We start from the raw sequence: 6,922 nt of genomic DNA, 5'->3' as shown, positions 1-6,922 counted from the left end.
ACCAGGAGGCACTTTCAATCGGGTTTGAGTGCTAGGGGATGTGACAAAGACATCGTGGTATGTCACGTTAAGGTCGATTGTCGGACATCCTTCGCTCGAAGAGTAGTTTGGTGGCAGAAACTTTGGTTCTCTTCGGCATTCCACTTCCCACCGCTTCTGCCCCGCCGGTGTACTTTGGGCTCTTATGGATAAGCTTCCAAATGTTGTAGTACTTGAAGTGCTTATTCCCATCAGAGAAAAACTCCCCGTTGGCTTTTGCCACTAGGTCCATCTCGTTGTGACCGCTTGGCCACATCCGGACTACGTTTGTCCACTTGCCATTCTACTTCGTCATCTCCTTCTGCACCCGACCCTAATGCTTCCATAGCTTCACGTAGCTACGCTCAAACGTCTCTCTTGGTCGACCAGCGTTGTATTTTTAGGCAATCCGCTTCTAGAACACTTTGCCGCTCTGCTGGTTGCCGATGACAAGATCCTCGGAGACGTAGACGAAGTTCCTGGCTAGCCACAATGTCTCCTCCGGGCTATACTTCTTCGGCTCCTCATCATCAACTACCGCAGCCTTGCCCCTCCCTGCGACAGGCTCCATATCACTAATGTCGAATTCATCAGTGCTAACCGACGATGACAATTCCATGGGCCCATGGTGGACCCCACTCCCAGACTAGGCGCAACATTTCCGTGCGGCGTTGCCGGTAGGTACCAGTTGTTGGCGTTGACGAACTTGTTCAACTCGCGTTCGTCGCTGTTAAACCAATCCATACGAAGAACAAATATTGAAATAATTTAGAGGATAGAAATGAGAAAGATTCGAAACTATTTAAAAAATGTAGGGGGTTTGGGTCCAGCCAGAAGGCCCTCCAACGTCGGGCCGGGACGCAACGGGTCACGGCTCCGGTGGCTCCAACGCTGAGCTAGGCCGGAATTGGCAGCGGCCCAGGCCGCATATTTCGCCCCTCCAACGCACCGGGCTGCAGGCCGTGTAAGAATATTTATATTCTTATGTGACCTATGTATCAATTGGTTTAATATTAAAGTTTAAGTTCATAATATTAAATTAAAAGAGGTTCTAAAATTAAAGACGATACGGTGATGGATCGGTTTTTGATTAAAGAATTAGAATCGGGTGTATTGATAACCCTCCTCTCTTACCTTATTATTTAATAATATATGAAATAAATATATATGTATATATTTATGTGTGTGCCGTCTGTTTACCTTAAAGGAAATAAGTGGCGGTTGAATTGGATATAATAAAAAGAAGTTTAATAACTACCATGTAGTTATAAAACTTGAACAGACGCGTCAATTCATGAACAGCCATATATTTCCTATATAAAGGGGTAATTGCATTCACAATAAAAAAAGAGGGAACCGAGACTTGTATGAGTATGTGTTCTCACGCATGCAAAATAATAGTAGTAACTCATGTAAGGTGTATATATACATTTGTGAGAATACATGTTTAAAGTAGTTGCATGTTATAAGAATCTCACGGCAATTACATGTATGTGATTAAGGCATTCACATACACACATGTATATATAAGGTTACTCTCGGTCCATATATATATATATCTATATTATATCTAAGGTTATTGATTCTTTATCCATCAAAAGAATTAAATTAAAGACTAAAGGCCAAAGAGGGGATAACATCAATTATGGAGAATCCAATCAACGTAATGACAAACATTAAATGGTGGATTTCAACCTCTACATCAAATGAAGAAAGCATGGATGGAGGTTGGTGATTTTATCTCCACTTATAGTATAAATGCTATGGTTGAATTGATTCAAATCTAGAATTAGATTTCATTATAGAAATCATTAAAGTATTGAGAAATGGCTTACAGTTGGTATCAGAGTCAACCTAGATTTGGTTAATTCACCATTTATGTGATTTCAAAATCAAAATTTGAATGGTCTTGGATTTTTCGATTTTGGTTAATATGCTTCCGCTTATGTGTTGGGTAATTGTTTTATGAAATGTTAAAACAATATAAGGTTATTCTACCCATTAAAGATTTCAATGTATAAATAATATATAACTTGTTTATCACCAAAGTGGTCTTGTTATATTGCATTTATTTATTGAAAATGATAAGTGTTAATTAATTGATCATGATTATAGAGATGTTGTAAATGACATAAGAGTTTGATTGATCAATTATTTTATTATCTATATACTGGGAGATCACCCAAAGGTGGATCATTGTATATAGTTAATAAATACGAAGTGGATTAATCATTTATTCATGTGTCATTTAGCATGTACACCCAAAGACAACATGCTTATTTGATATATGTTTAGTTTGATTAATTGTTAAAGCTATATTTAGCATCGCTGAAAGTACATGTGCTTAAGTATTACCCAAAGGTTAGTTGAATGCATGTTATTTAAATTTTTATTACTGTTTATGAATCTGTGTTAAAGAACTCAAACATGTATAGATAAGCATGTATAAATGTTGCAGCTTTATAAAATTTGTATGCATATGCTTACTCTGTCATTAAATTAATGGGCAAAATTATAGAGAATGGTCTGAATAGATCCGGCTTAAGCTGGGTGTAAATATATTAGACCATGTCATACTAACGGAAGAGGAATCCTCAACCATTATAGATGTCACTCTGTAACTAAAAATCTCAATATGAGACTTGGGAGTGATCAAATAGGTTGAGCCTTATGAAAATGACGATGGCAGAAAATTTGAGGTCATCTTTGCCCATGACAGAAAAAAGCAAGGGAATTTATTAAGAAAATTATAGAGTGTTAACGATCGGGTTTGGCTAATAAGTCAAATGTAGAAGCATAATGAATGAGCTTACTACAAAGTAGTTTGACTAGTTTCAGCCGATTCACGATCATGTGACAAACATGTCTAACTTGACGGACAGTAAAGTTAACGACCTTAAGAAAGGAGGTTCATGAGCAATTGTCGGCCAAAATTTATCATAAACTTCCTACATGTTGAATTTAGCCGGTTCCAGGTGAATTAAACACCATTAAAGATAAATGGGACAATTAAAGAATTAAAAGCTATGTTGGTATAAAAGGAAGGGAAATTAAAGAAGATAAATTATCAAGTTGCGAATCTCATAGGTCTTGGAAGTGTAGGCACCAGTAAAGGAAAACTAAGTAAGTAGGACAAAAGGAAGGATAAATATTTTCTGAAAGGTCCGGAAAAGCATATCCATAAGGAAAGAAGTGTTTCATTTGCAAGCAAATAGAACACTTCAAGAAAGATTGTCATAAAAGAAAGGCTTGGTTCGATAAGAAAGTTGAACATAACAGTTTTGTTTACTTTAAAATTAAATCTTATCGAAGAGCCTAATAATACTTAGTGGCCAGTTTTTGGTGCTACAATCCATATTCTCATGTTACATGGATTTAGTTCGATACAATCTACAAAAGGATTTGAACAATAATTGTTCATAAGAAACATGATAAAGGCATGGAACGAAGGCATTGAGACTTATAGATTGATCGTAGACATCAGATGTCATGTAAATCTTAACGGTTATCTCTATATGCCTGAGTGTGCTATAAATATTGTTTCTATAAGTGGATTGGATAACTTAAGTTTTAATATTAAGATTGGATATGGTGTATCCACATCGTACCGAAATGATTACTATTATGGTAATGGTACATTATTTGATTCACTGAATAGATACAATCTTGATGCAAAATTTTCTGAATCCTTATTTAATATTGAGAGTCGAGGCGTTAAAACGTTTTTCGTCAAGTAAAAGTTTGGCATTCTTGTGGCATATAAGAGTAGGTCATATTTCAAAAGAAATGATTATGAGGTTGGTAAAGTATGAAAGTCTTCCTCAAAAATTGGAAATTAGTGTCCTAAATATGTGTGTAGATTGCATTAAAGTGAAGCAAACTAAACACGTTATAAAGAAATCAGCCACGAGAAGCACTCATCTTATTAAGTTAATACATACTGATATACTCGGTCCTTTTGATATTCCTTCTTGGGTTGGTGAGAAATACTTTATCATCTTTATTGACGATTACTCACATTATGAAATAAGTATCTATTGCATAAAAGATTTAAGCCAGTGAATGTCCTAAAAATATTCATTGACGAGGTGGATGGCAGTTAGATAGAAAAGTTAAAGTTGTGAGATCGGATAAAGTTGTTGAGTTTTTATAATAGATATTATCCATGTCCATTTGTAAAGTTTCTCAAAGTAGAGGCATTTGTGCATGGTATGCAATGCTTAATACTCCGTTACAGGATGGTGTAAAAGAAATGTGGAATCGTACATTAATGAAAAATGGTTAGAAGTATGTTAAGTTGTTATACTTTACCCTTTTCATTGTGGATTTATACTTTAAAGAATACGATGTATATGCTTAATTAGGTTCCCAGTAAGACAGTTCCTAAAACTTCTTTAGAACTGTGGACGGTAAGGAAACCTAGCTTAAGGCATATTCGTATTTGGGGTTGTCGAGCATAAGTAATGTTATACCACTTGAAAAGATTTTGATTTAAGGATTGTCAGTGAATTTTTTATTGGCTATCCGGAAAAATCAAAGGGGTATACACTTTGTTGATCTAACCATAGTACGAGAATGTTTTAAACGGGAAATTCTAGGTTCATTGAAAATGGTGAAGATTAGTGGGAGTGGTTAAAGGTGGATGTTCATGAAGTCTACAATAAGGTTCATCCACATGTTGTTACACTTAAGGATGTTGTTCCTAATGTATCACAATCAAAAAGACACAATAGAACAACATGATGATGTGTAAAACCCACTAACCGAAAATGAAGTAGATGAACCTGTCACAATTCTAGAAGAGAATAGTGAACCACAATAAATGTTGAAACGATCAGTAAGGAAATGAAAATATGTCGTTTCAAATTACAGTGGTTTACACTATTAAAACTGATGTGACATAAGTCGTGATAAATATTTACTCATTTCAACGAGCCATGAAAAGTGACTATTCTATAAGAATTATTGGCTCATTATGACCACGAGCTTCACCAAATGGATGTAAAAACTACTTTTTTGAATGGAGAAATGGTAGAGAAAGTATATATGGACCAACCTAAGATTCTTGACCACATAACAAGAAAAATTAGTATGTAAGCTGAGTAAGTCATATATAGACTAAAATAAGCTTCCTGGGAATGGTATTTTAAAGTCTAATGGTACCATTGTGTCATATGATTTTGTAGAGATCATTATTGATCGATTATCTATGTAAAAACCAGTGGGAGAAAGTTTATGAATTGAGTCTTATATGTTGATGATATTTTGCTTGTTGCAAATGACATGGGTATGTTACATGATGTTAATAAATAGTATCTCCTTTAAGGATTGCTCCAATTCAGAAGAGAGACAAGTTCGGTAAAATGAAATGTCCTAAAAGTGAATTGGAGCATAAGATTTTTGAAACGAAAGATATGAGTGAGACATAAGTATGTGATCGAAATAGAAATATTTTGAGCTAGATCACAAGGATTGTTAAAGTTGTCTCATAAAGGATATATCTATAAAAATTTTAGAGAGATATAGAATGGAAAATTGCTCTATAAGGATAGTTCCAATTAAGAAAGGAGATAATGTCTTAAAATTGAATTGGAGCATAAGGAAATGAAAAGAATTCCATATGCATCAGTGGTTGGGAGTTTGAACTATGTTCAAACATGTAGACGACCAAATATTACATTTATTGTTGGGTCGATATCAAAGTAATCCCAGAATAGATCACAGGAAAGTTGCAAAGAAAGTCCTCAGGTACTTGCAAGGCACCAAAGAGCACATGCTTATGTAAAGGGGATCCGATGACATAGAAGTCATTGGATATTCAGATTCAGGCTATGCCGGATGCGTCAATGGTAGAAAATTGACGTGTGGCTATTTGTTCCTTTAAGTCGTGGGAGCAATATTATGGAAAAGTGGAACATAGTTTGTCATTGCTATTTCCACTATGAAAGTTGAATTTTGGCATGCTTTGAGGCCAAAGTTCATGAAAAGTGATTGCGAAATTTAATCTCGGGACTTGGAACTTTTAACATTATAGCTAAGCCGTTGAGATTTTGTTGTGATAATTTCGCATAAATCTTCTTCTAAAGAAATTATAAGTACTTGAAAGGTGATATGCATGACGTTGAAGTATTTGTCGGTAAAGGAAGAAGTACAGAAACATAAAGTGTCTGTTGAGCATATTAGGACAAATATAATTGGAGCGGATCCGTTAAATGAAGGATATCACCCAAAATGTTTATTGGCCATGAAAAACATATGGGTATTATAGAGGAAGCCTTGCTATACAAAATTACAAATTATATTGTGCTCATAAGGTGTAAGACACTTGGAATTCAATTAAAGTTGTGTTTCTGTTTATTAAATATGTTATCATTATAGTATGTATACATTATGGTTTTAGATAACATATGAAAAATTGAGAATAAAGGATCATCTCAATGAAATGACAATATAAAGTTAGAATTAGTTTGTGATACATGGAAGGGATCATGTCGCTTAATGATGTGTGACCGCCATGATTCGATTAGTTCTAATTTTATATGGTATTTAAAGGATTTATGAACTTGATATAAAAGTGCGCATTATAGTAATTAAACCATCAAGACGATACAAAGGTCAAGTGGGAGAATGTAAGAATATTTATATTCTTATGTGACCTATGTATCAATTGGTTTAATATTAAAGTTTAAGTTCATAATATTAAATTAAAAGAGGTTCTAAAATTAAAGACGATACCATGATGGATCGGTTTTTGATTAAAGAATTAGAATCGGGTGTATTGATAACCCTCCTCTCTTACCTTATTATTTAATAATATATGAAATAAATATATGTGTATATATTTATGTGTGTGCCGTCTGTTTACCTTAAAGGAAATAAGTGGCGGTTGAATTGGACATAATAA

The sequence above is a fragment of the Salvia hispanica genome, chromosome 6 (assembly GCF_023119035.1).
Source record: "Salvia hispanica cultivar TCC Black 2014 chromosome 6, UniMelb_Shisp_WGS_1.0, whole genome shotgun sequence".
NCBI lineage: Eukaryota > Viridiplantae > Streptophyta > Magnoliopsida > Lamiales > Lamiaceae > Salvia > Salvia hispanica.
The sequence above is the reverse complement of the archived record's forward strand: the minus strand, read 5'-3'. Positions refer to the sequence as shown.